The sequence below is a fragment of the Bos indicus genome, chromosome 8, assembly GCF_029378745.1.
Source record: "Bos indicus isolate NIAB-ARS_2022 breed Sahiwal x Tharparkar chromosome 8, NIAB-ARS_B.indTharparkar_mat_pri_1.0, whole genome shotgun sequence".
In the NCBI taxonomy this organism is placed as follows: Eukaryota; Metazoa; Chordata; class Mammalia; order Artiodactyla; family Bovidae; genus Bos; species Bos indicus.
In genome coordinates, this window is record NC_091767.1 from 6,604,777 (window position 1) to 6,617,109 (window position 12,333).

Below are 12,333 nucleotides of genomic sequence, written 5' to 3' on the forward strand. Positions count from 1 at the left end.
TTGATCAAGGTTAAAAGTGGGAAAATACAGACTATCTGTCCAAGAGATCAAAAGAAGCATCTTCAAGGTGAGTTTTGTGTGCACTGTTATTCTATATGAGTGACAATATGTAGACTAGAGTAATAATTCTGGCTAGACTCAGAATCATAGAATTGTCCATATAACAGAGTTGAATGATATTTTTAGAAAATCACTAGGTAAAAGATCCGGAGAAGGCAATGGCACCCACTCCAGTACTCTTGCCTGGAAAATTCCATGGACAGAGGAGCCTGGTAGGCTGCAGTCCATGAAGTTGCTAAGAGTTGGACACGACTGAGTGACTTCACTTTCACTTTTCACTTTCATGCATTGGAGAAGGAAATGGCAACCCTCCCCAGTGTTCTTGCCTGGAGAATCCCAAAGACGGCGGAGCATGGTGGGCTGCCGTCTATGGGGTCGCACAGAGTTGGACACGACTGAAGTGACTTAGCAGCAGCAGCAGCAGGTAGCAGATCACTGTTTATGTATGCTACAGTCGTGGACATCAATGCTTTATACACCTATTGCTTTGTACAAAGTAAAACTACTTTGATTGTTTATGAAAACACTGTCCATGAGTTGGAGGCATTAGCTTTATGTTTTAAAAATGCTGTGTTTTTAAGATTGGATGTGATTATTTCATAGAGAATAATTCTATGTTAGCACAGACTAGCAATAATTCTATGTTAACAAAGACTGAAATAGCACTCTCTTTTTCAGCTCCTATGACTGCTTCTATAATACCTCGATAGTTGAGCTGTGGATTTAGTGGCTAAACAATTCAGGTACATTATGTCCCTTTAGGAGAAGGCAATGGCACCCCACTCCAGTCCTCTTGCCTGGAAAATCCCATGGACGGAGGAGCCTGAAAGGCTGCAGGCCATGGGGTCGCTGTGGGTTGGACACGACTGAGCGATTTCACTTTCACCTCCACTTGCATGCATTGGAGAAAGAAATGGCAACCCACTCCAGTGTTCTTGCCTGGAGAATCCCAGGGACAGGGAAGCCTGGTGGGCTGCCGTCTATGGGGTCGCACAGAGTTGGACATGACTGAAGTGACTTAGCAGCAGCAGTATGTCCCTTTAGGTCTCAGATGACCCAAGAATGCATTTTTTTCAGTTGTGTTATTTTTCAGCTCACTGGATACATTGTAATAGGTTGAATCCTGTTACCGCCAGTGTCTGTCTATTGTTTTTAATTGTTCAGAGCACTACACCAGGGTGTGACCCTGTTACTTTGAGACACATAGATTAGGAGATGGAACACCTTAGCTAAGTGTGAGTGCATTTAACACACCAGCTGGCACATCTCACAGCTACTGTTGTAAACAATTCCTTGTATATAAAGTCTTACAGTACAAACTTGACTGAATGGCTGAGGAAACAACATGCCATTGTTTCTCCTGCAGTTGGCATCTATTAAGAATGTTTGGCTTGGAAGTTTATCCTTCCCTTTCTATATAGCTAAACCCTCTGTCAAAAATTAAATGGAGTTTGAACAAACTCTCCAAGAACTAGGAGGTATTTGATGAAACTCTGTTTTGTTTTCCAAGGTAATTGCTGTGCCCTTCTTCTCTGGTACAGACTGCCTGTCACAGAAATTCCCATAAATTAAACTTATTTCCATGAGGTGGGAGATGAGGAAAGAACACCTCTGTTTTAGTTTCCTCCATGGAATAATACATATTTGCTTTATATCATGAGAGGGTGATAGGTTTAGATTCTGCTTCCAGATGTCCACATGGTTTAATTAAAAAAAGAGTATTATTTTCTTTTTCTGATCCAGAAAGAAACAGCTTCATGTCAATTTGTAAGTTATAAGTTGAAGGAAACTGTTATGTAAATAAAGAAGACTGATAAAAGAGAAGAAAACAGGACAAGTTGAAGGCACTCTGCCCAGGAAAAAAAAAAAAGCATATAATACAAATGACTTTTTAAAAAAAAACAAAGGCCAAAATGTTTATATGATTTAGCACGGTCTGAATTATATGTAGCTCTGGCCTCTGAGATCATCTCCAGTCCAATATATTTGCACACAGCTCATGTCCTAGAATCTTTGCTATATATTTCAATAAAGCTCTTTAAAGTTGAAACTAAAAAAGAAAAGAGAAACAGTATGAATAAGCAGGTTAAGACTATGATGGCTTACCTAAGGCAGATATTCATCAATCCAGACATATACTACTTGGAGTAAATTTAATTTATAAACATAAAATTCCATAATCCCTAAAAATTAAGATTTTCCTTTTCAGTTGAAGTTTGGTACTTTTAAAGCCTCTTGTCTTTATCTTTAAGCAAAAGCATGTATAAGAATTTCATAGACTTGCTCTTTTGTTTTACAAAATCCATTTTATTTTTTTTTCTAATTTTATTTTATTTTTAAACTTTACATAATTGTATTAGTTTTGCCAAATATCAAAATGAATCCGCCACAGGTATACATGTGTTCCCCATCCTGAACCCTCCTCCCTCCTCCCTCCCCATACCATCCCTCTGGGTCGTCCCAGTGCACTTTAAATAAGGAAGATTGAAAAAGTCCTTAAAGATCTTGCAACTCCATCTTGTCTCTATCAACAATTTAAAAACAACAAGCTAGTGTTTTCAGAGAAAAAAAATAGAATGGAAAATATTAAATACATGGATTTTAGATGGAGAACTAAAAAGTTCAGTATCACACAGTGTACATTATATGTGAGGTCATATTTAAAACTGAAATACTGAAAGGAAATCCATTTAATCTTTGGAAAAATGCTTCTTTTCTTTTATAATCATCTGCATGCAGTAATTTAAACATACTTATTATCTTTATTACTGAATATTCTTAATGTTTGACAATTTAATACATGGAGATTTCTTGCATGTTTTTATTGAATATATGACACACTCATATATATACATATGTAATACATATACACATATTTTATATATATATATATATATATCCATGTATATATTCACCCAATCCATAAACATCAATATTTTGAGAAGTGCTGAATATTCTGAGAATTCAATTGAAAAATTCATGAATGAGTTTTAAAACAATTTATATATATTTAGATTCAGGAACAACCAGGCTATTCAAATAATTTCAGCTTTGAGTAATTGTGCTTGGATGACCAAAGTAATTCTGTTGAATTTTCCTAGTCATTTTTTGGGAGGGGTGGGGTGTGGGTGGAAGTAAAACTGTGCAGGCTGCAGTGAGGCCTTGACAGACCTTAGCCTTCTGGTCAGCTGGTGTTTCTGAGCTCAATATTGGACCTGTTGGAATACTTACTAATAGAGTAAAGACAAAAATAATAACACAATTCAAACAATAAGATAAAATTATTTGAGCACTTACGTAACACATGCATAGATAATTATAGGCCATCGATTGGGCTTCCCTAGTGGCTCAGATGGTAAAGAATCTGCCTGGAATATGGGAGACCTGGGAAGATCCCCTGGAGAAGGGAAAGGCTACCCACTCCAATATTTTTATTTGCAGAATTCCATGGCCAGAGGAGCCTGGTGAGCTACATTTCACAGGGTTGCAAAGAGTCAGACACGACTTAGGTGACAAGCAATTTCACTTTCATATATGATATATTAAATATATAATTTTTCTTTAAAATTCACAGGAATCCAGTGATATAATTACTATTAATTTTGTTAATCCAATTTTCTATTTAAAAAAAATTAAAGTAGAAAGAAGTTAGTTACTTAGTAAATGGAGATTCTTAGTATATGGAGTTAGTAAATGGAGAGTCTTCCATTTATGGCTAATCAGACCTGGCTTCCTGGCCTGGATGATGTTAAGGTCCTCTTTCTGATCTGTGCAGGAAGAAATAAGCTAAGATTTATTTGGCATGTAGCAGACCTGAAGTTAGACCCGAAGGTAACAGCTCAGACTGTTCTTTCTTTAGATAATGATTATGCAGGGAAAAGCAAGGAGTTGATTTTAAAAATCAAAATTAGTTCTGTCACAAAAGAACAGAGCTCATACCCAAAGGGAAGAAAAGTAACCTTAATTGGTGTGACCTTCTGCTGTTACTCAGAAGCCTTTGGAGTCTGTCCCTGAGGTGGGTACCTTATGGATTAGCCAATATGTAACCAACATATAAAAGAGTGGAACTTTAGACATACACTGGGGAGGCTGAAACTCTAAACTTCTAATTTCTAACCCTCTACCAGTGAGTCAAGTGGCTTAAAGTATGTCATGGGAACACTGGGTAACCTATTAACAGCACAAACAAAAACAACATGCTCAAATGCTTTCAAAGAAAGACATTTTAAACACAAGATATTATCATTATTGTACTTAGAATAAGGAAATAAAGCCCATTGCTATAGTCCTAAAATATTTCCTCTGGAGCTTAATTTTCCCAGTATTTAATGAATGTTTTGGTCCATTTCCTTGCAAATGTGTGAGAAGGCCAGAGGAGTAGAAGAAGGTGGGGCCCTGGATTATCAAAGAATAACACGGTAGGAAAATATAGGAGCATTTAGATATTCAAAATCTAAAGTTTGCCACTGAACTACATTTATTATTTATAGATTATTTTTAAGACTTAGAAGTTGTCTTCTGATGTTTGGGTAGCTAGAAAGGTAAGAATAATAAATTATTTTTTAAAATATAGACATATTCATTATTTTCTCTATATAGAATCTCATGACTTCTGTAGTTTCACTTTGTCTTTGTTTTTTCCCTCTAGGAAATATGCCAGTATACTGAAGGTTAGACATCATACTGAAGAATTTACTGCTCTAAGATTTTAGCAAATGTCACATCTAAGGCTGTGATTTACACAATCAAAACCTCTATCTTTAAGGCAGACATTTTCAGAGGAAAATAAAAACTAAGTTCCCAAGTTTGCCTTTTGCCGTTATTTCAAGTTCCTTCTGATAAGTATTTCATGTATTTTTTAGAAGTTGGATTCAGACTCTTTGGCTATAAGAATAAATCATAATATCAACTGATCATGATGACCATCGTGAGAATGCTGTGCTAATGGACTTCACTAATTTTCACTTTTCAGCATCACAGTTAGAAATTTTTTTTAGAGATTTATAAACCCATTTACTTTGGCCACTTGAAGCAAAGAGCCAATTCACTGGAAAAGACCCTTATGCTGGGAAAGATTGAAGGCAGGAGGAGAAGAGGGCAGCAGGGGATGAGATGTTTGGATGGCACCACCAACTCAATGGACCTAAGTTTGAACAAACTCTGGGAAACAGTGAAGGACAGAGGAGCCTTGGGTGCTGCCATCCATGGGGTAGCAAAGAGTCAGACACGACTTAGGACTGACCAACAACAAACTCATTTAAATAGATCTTTCTACTGAGTCTAGGATTCTCTGCTAGACTCTATTTGGTTTAGCAACTCCAAAGTTCCCTTCTGGATTGCATTACTCATTTCTAGGGTGGAATTGGGTGTGTGGGTTGAGGAGTAATGAGGAAAAGTTAAGACTTTGTGGATCATGTGGTTTGATAAACTTTGATATTCTACCAAGCATAGACAGCTTCTACCAGGAACCCTATGGAGGAGGACAGGCTGCTGGCAAAAGAGCTGCTGTGAAACCTAGAAGCTGAACCTAAGCACTGTAATTTTAAACATTTCCTGATTAAACAAAATGAAAGGTCAGAATCTCAAAAATAACAGGATATGACATTAATTTACTGGTAAATTGGTTGCTGCTGCTGCATGGTTCAAATGAGGCTTGAATGATGCTCCTCTTTACCTGAAAGCAAACCATAAACCAGATACACAGGACAGAAGTTTTCACTTTGTACATGACATTAGTTTCTCTTAATTTGCAATTTTACACACCAGAGAATTTTGTTAGTATTATCAGTTTTTTTTCTTTATAAAATATTAATTCAATACCAGGTGGTCAGGTTGTAGTTTTATACCTTAATATAATACCTGTGTGTGTGTGTGTGAGTGTCTCTGTCTGTCTCTCTCTCTTTTGGTTAAAAAGAAATTAAAACGTATTTTTAAGGTCTTATTTTTTCTGTAGGATAAAAAAAGATATTCTTCCCAAACTGATGATATAGACATTACTCCTTCATTCACTCCATAAATATCTGGACACCTCCCTTGAATCAAATGACCTTTTATTTGATATGTTAGGGAAAAGGCAGTTAAAGATGGACTGAATAGGTAACAGAATGGAAAGAAAAAGAAGGACCCCATTTTTTTTTTGAAAAAGCAAAGTCTATTGAATGAGAGCTGAACCAGCTTTTAGCTACGTCTGGATGCAATTCTAGTAGTTAATCATTGCCTTTTTTCCAGTGAGACAAGTAGAAGTTTGTCATAAAACTGGTTCCTTTCCAGTTTGGATGGAAAGTGCAGCAGAGAAATCATGTAAATATCTTGTAAGGACACACTGCCAAGAAAATCACTGACTGGCAGGATCCCATGAAGTGAGGGGTGGAGAGAGGGAGGAGGAAGGTAAATCCTAAGGTTTAGAATGTGGCATATACTCAGTTTGCTTGCAGTAGATTTCTAGCTTGAACCCTCTTCTAGTTCAAGGACAGGTTCTTAGGACTTTGCCAGTTGTTGGTTTCAAGGTTCATATTCAGATATAGTCATGCATAGTCTTATATTAAGTCTTATATTAAGATATAATTTATAAATGTTCTCTACATAGACTGGCTCTGGAGAAAAGAACAGAAAGTGAGCTTAGGTTTTTGAATAATCTTCTGTCTCTTTACTACTCTTTTCTCATCCCTACCTTATGATCTGGTCTCCACTGAGATATGCCTTCCTCTTTAGTCAAGAATGATCCAGAACTCTCTTCCACCCCATTCCTCCACCTAATAATGTTTGTATTCTATTTCCTGAGGGTTTTTTCTCTGCTGGAGCTAATCTGATAAACTAGTGCCTGCTGAGTTGTTAAGTAATAAATAATTGCTCCTTCTTTGCCCATCTAAGATTATAATTTTGAATAAGATCTTTCAAACCTTTATCTTGTAAGCATGACTAATGTTGGGCATTCTGTATAATAGAGTAACTGGTTAGTAGAGAAAACATTTTAAATTAAGCAATCTCCCAATGGCTCATTCACCTTTCTGGGCATGTTTTTCAAACAGGACTTTCAAAGTTGGCATCCAACATTTATCAAAAAGCACTTGAATTGATGACCATATATATACTCTTAAAGGAGTGCTTGGTCCTGATAAACTTAGTACTTGTTTTTTTTTCCATCAAATACTCTTGAATCTATGAAATCCTGTAGTGAGTGAAAATAAACAGTAGTGATTTATTTAACCTTTGCTACAGTCTATTATTCACTCCCTAGATAAATTCACCTTCCCAGATGATTTATATATTAGTTGGGATGTTTTTGGTTGTAAATAACAGACCTCCAACACAAATTAGCATAAATTATAAACCAGATAGACTGGCTCCCATGTCTGAAAAGTCTGGGCATGTTTTGACTGAGGTAGTCTCCCAGTTTTTTGTGATTCCTTTGGCTGTACCCTGTTCTGCATTCTGGCTTCACCTCATTCTCACTCGGGTTCTCATCACATTCTCAAAATGGCTGCCAATAGCAACCAGTGTAATATGTATACTTGTTTCATAGCCAAAGAGAGAGGGAGTGTCACTTTCTATAACCATTTAATAAAAGTCTTGTGATTTACTCTGATTGGGCCAATCACTGTGGCCAGGAAGAAACCAAATGCTGACTGAGGTTTGGGTGAAAAGTTCTATTGAACCAATCTTTAAGTGAAGAAAAATAATATAGCTTGGAGCTGGGATGGAGTCAATCCATCTGGAGCTCATGGTGGTTGGCACATTGTGGGAGGGGCTTTTCCAAGGAGAATCTGAGTGCAATTTGCCAAAGGGGAAAAAATTCTAGTGTTCGTCCCTCAGTCATGTCTGACTCTTTGAGACCCCATAGACTGTAACCCACAAGGCTACTCTGTTCATTTAATTCTCCAAGCAAGAATACTGGAGTGGGTAGCCATTCCCTTCTCCAGGGGATCTTCTTGACCCAGGGATCAAACCCGAGTCTCCTGCATTGGCAGGAGGGTGGTGTCATCTGCGTATCTGAGGTTACTGATATTTCTCTTTGCAGTCTTGATTCCATCTTGTGCTTCTTCCAGCCCAGCATTTCGCATGATGTATTCTGCATGTAAGTTAAATAAACAGGATGGCGGTATGCAGCCTTGATGTACTCCTTTCCCAATTTGGAACCAATCTGTCATTCCATGTCTGGTTCTAACTGTTGCTTCTTGACTCACATACAGGTTTCTTAGGAGGCACATAAAGTGGTCTGGTATTCCCATCTCTTTAAGAGTTTTCTACAGTTTGTTGTGATCAAGTTTCCCACTAGTTATCTATTTTACACACGGTAGTGAACATATGTCAATACTACTCTGTCAGTTTATCCCACCCTTTCTGTCCCCCTGGTGTCAACTTTAAAATTACAACTAAAGAATTGATTTGAACTTGTGATGTATGTGGCCAAATAGTGAGAGAGTCAATTCCTAGGCAGGTTGATAAGAAGTCCAGGGATCCCCAAGGAGAGACGGGTCTGGAATTCTCAAGGAGGAAGAAAGGACAAATGTTTTTTTTTCCCTCTACATTCCTTAGGATTATATAACAATAATGTATCCTGCTTGAGGACAGTCTCTGGGAAAAAATTTTCTGGTTAATCCTGTTATCTTAAAATGTAAATTATGGGAGTGGGTCTAGTGAGGTCTTTACAACCTCCAGACATTCTTTTGATTCACTGTAATAAGTAATTAAAAAGCATATAACTCCATTGCCCACACTAGTGAGGAGGTACTCTTTCTGCCCCCTTCTGATGTCTCTGTCAGAAGCTTTCTCTATCTCCTTTATATTTTAAAAAAACTTTATTACACAAAATCTCGGAGTGATCAAGTCTCGTCTCTGGCCCTGGACTGAATTCTTCTCTGGAGGCCAAAAATCCCAGTGTCTTTCATGGTTCAGCAGCAACCTTTCAATAGGAAAGGCTTTTTTCTAAAACTTTAAAGACTTCTGAAATGCTTGAGGGAATTTGAGGTTTGTCATATTTATGAGTTTGATATAGTACTCAGATCATATCAGTCGCTCAGTCATGTCCGACTCTTTGCGACCCCATGAATCACTGCACGCCAGGCCTCCCTGTCCATCACCAACTCCCGGAGTTCACTCAGACTCACGTCCATCCAGTCAGTGATGTTATCCAGCCATTTCATCCTCTGTCGTCCGCTTCTCCTCCTGCCTCCAATCCCTCTCAGCATCAGAGTCTTTTCCAATGAGTCAACTCTTCGCATGAGGTGGCCAAAGTACTGGAGTTTCAGCTTTAGCATCATTCCTTCCAAAGAAATCCCAGGGCTGATCTCCTTCAGAATGGACTGGTTGGATCTCCTTGCAGTCCAGGGGACTCTCAAGAGTCTTCTCCAACACCACGGTTCAAAAGCATCAATTCTTCGGTGCTCAGTCTTCTTCACAGTCCAACTCTCACATCCATGCATGACCACCGGAAAAACCATAGCCTTGACTAGACGAACCTTTGTTGGCAAAGTAATGTCTCTGCTTTTGAGCATGCTATCTAGGTTGGTCATAACTTTCCTTCCAAGGAGTAAGCGTCTTTTAATTTCATGGCTGCAATCACCATCTGCAGTGATTTTGGAGCCCAGAAAAATAAAGTCTGACACTGTTTCCACTGTTTCCTCATCTATTTCCCATAAGTGGTGGGACCGGATGCCATGATCTTCGTTTTCTGAATGTTGAGCTTTAAGCCAACTTTTTCACTCTCCACTTTCACTTTCATCAAGAAGCTTTTGAGTTCCTCTTCACTTTCTGCCATAAGGGTGGTGTCATCTGCATATCTGAGGTTATTGATATTTCTCCCAGCAATCTTGATTCCAGTTTGTGTTTCTTCCAGTCCAGCATTTCTCATGATGTACTCTGCATATAAGTTAAATAAACAGGGTGACAATATACAGCCTTGACAAACTCCTTTTCCTATCTGGAACCAGTCTGTTGTTCCATGTTAGTTCATGTCAGTTCCATGTTAGTCTGTTGTTCCATGTTAGTCCAGTTCTAACTGTTGCTTCCTGACCTGCATACAAATTTCTCAAGAGGTTTACTAAAGTAGTTTAAATACTTGAGAAAGTTTCTGGAGGAAATTTCACTTGTCAAGTCAGGTAAGATTAGGCAGCAAATATACCAATCTTATGAATGTTGTCTAAAATGATAAAGGCAACTTGTTGCAAATCACGAAAGGAGTACATCAAGGCTGTATACTGTCGTCCTGCTTATTTAACTTATATTCAGAGTACATCATGAGAAATGCTGGGCTGGATGAAGCACAAGCTGGAATCAAGATTGCTGGGAGAAATACCAATAACCTCAGATATGCAGATGACACCACCCTAATGGCAGAAAGTGAAGAAGAACTAAAGAGCCTCTAGATGAAAGTGAAAGAGGAGAGTCAAAAAGTTGGCTTAAAACTCAACATTCAGAAAACTAAGATCATGCCATCCAGTCTCATCACTTCATGGCAAATATATGGGGAAGCAATGGAAACTGTGAGAAACTTTCTTTTGGGGGGCTCCAAAATCACTGCAGATGGTGACTTCAGCCGTCAAATTAAAAGACATTTGCTCCTTGGAAGAAAAGCTATGACTAACCAAGACAGCATATTGAAAAGCAGAGACATTACTTTGCTGACAAAGGTCCATCTAGTCAAAGCTATGGCTTCCCCAGTAGTCATGTATGGATGTGACAGTTGGACTATAAAGAAAGCTGAGCACTGAAGAATTGATGCTTTTGAACTGTGGTATTGGAGAAGTTTCTTGAGAGTTCCTTGGACAGAAAGGAGATCCAACCAGTCCATCCTAAAGGAAATCATTCCTGAATATTCATTGGAAGGACCAATGCTGAAGCTGAAGCTCCAATACTTTGGCCACCTGATGCAAAGAATGAACTCATTGGAAAAGATCCTGATGCTGGGAAAGATTGAAGGCAGGAGGAGAAGGGAATAACAGAGGATGAGATCGTTGGATGGCATCACCGACTCAATGGACATGAGTTTGAGCAAATTCTGGGAATTGGTGATGGACAGGGAGGCCTGGAGTGCTGCAGTCCACGGGGTCACAAAGAGTCAGACACGACTGAGCGACTGAACTGAACTGAACTGAATTTGTAAGAAACCTTGTTGTTTAGTGAGTTATGTAACTTGAGTGACCCAAACAGCAATCAGAGGCCAGTTTGAAAGTCATTGTTAACTTCTGAAGGTATAAATACAGATTTATGATGTATATCTGTATATCTATTTATCTATGTCTAGCTATCTATTTAATACCTATCTATAAACAATAAGATTAAGAACCTAAGGGAAACTAAATTTTAGAATATTTACTTTTTTTTGGCAGCACCACAAGCTTGTAGGATCTTAGTTCCCCAACCAGGGATCAAGCCCACACTATCTGCATTAGAAGCACAGAGTCTTAACCACTGGACTGCCAGGGAAATTCCCTAGGATTTTTTACTTTATTTTATTTTTTTTTTTAGGGCGAACGCAGTCCCCCACTACCACAAATTATGCAGTCGAGTTTCCCATATTTGGGGAAATCGCAGGGGTCAACACATCCGGAGTGCAATGGATAAGCCTTGCCCTGGGAAAACCACCTTCGTGATCATGGTATCTCCCCTGCCAGGTAAGTATGGATTTTTTACTTTAATAAATTAAATATCAATTTAAGAGAATCCCAGTAGTTACTATCTGTTCTTTCTTTAAAAAAAAAAAATAATGCTCTCAGAGAAAATGAAGTCGGACATTCATAAAAGCAAATCTTCAGAGAGAGAGAAGATTCAAATAGATGAGAAGAAAGAGGCAGTGCTGATACTTTGAGGTCTCGATCCCAGGTGCTCCTGCCATCAGCTGCCCATGAGTTATGAAATACATCTTAGTGTCCTTATAATTTTTTTCTCTTGAAACCAAGAGGCTGAACTCATGTTTGTCCCTAGAAGCTCTTCTGCAGAAATATAATTTGTGAAATACAGACTAGAGACACTATCATCTCTAACAATACTAACTACGAGAGACAAAGGACTTCCCCAATGGCTCAGCAGTAAAGAATCTGCTGCAAAACTGGAGATGAGGTTTTGATCTTTGGGTCAGGGAGATCCCCTGCAGGAGGAAATGGCAACCCACTCCAGTTTTCTTGCCTGTAAAATCCCATGGACAGAGAAGCCTGGCAGGCTACAGTCCATGGAATGGCAAAAGAGTTGGACACAACTGGGCATGCCCTGGTGCACGCACATGCACACACACACACATACACACAGGAGAGCTAGAAAAACTCTCCAGGATGGGAA

The 12,333-nt window shown here is 38.5% G+C and overlaps 1 long non-coding RNA gene and 1 other non-coding gene across 2 annotated transcripts; one reads left to right on the forward strand and one right to left on the reverse strand.

The window, feature by feature from the left end:
- The first annotated feature begins 244 nt into the window (after positions 1–244).
- On the forward strand, positions 245–4,864 carry LOC139184494 (uncharacterized). The gene is made up of 2 exons (XR_011567988.1): positions 245–484; positions 4,709–4,864. It is a non-coding gene; the product is annotated as an uncharacterized lncRNA (long non-coding RNA).
- A 6,658-nt stretch (positions 4,865–11,522) lies between these two features.
- On the reverse strand, positions 11,523–11,680 carry LOC139184724 (U1 spliceosomal RNA). Its single transcript, XR_011568287.1, has one exon. It is a non-coding gene; the product is annotated as a U1 spliceosomal RNA (small nuclear RNA).
- Between the last annotated feature and the right edge of the window lie 653 nt (positions 11,681–12,333).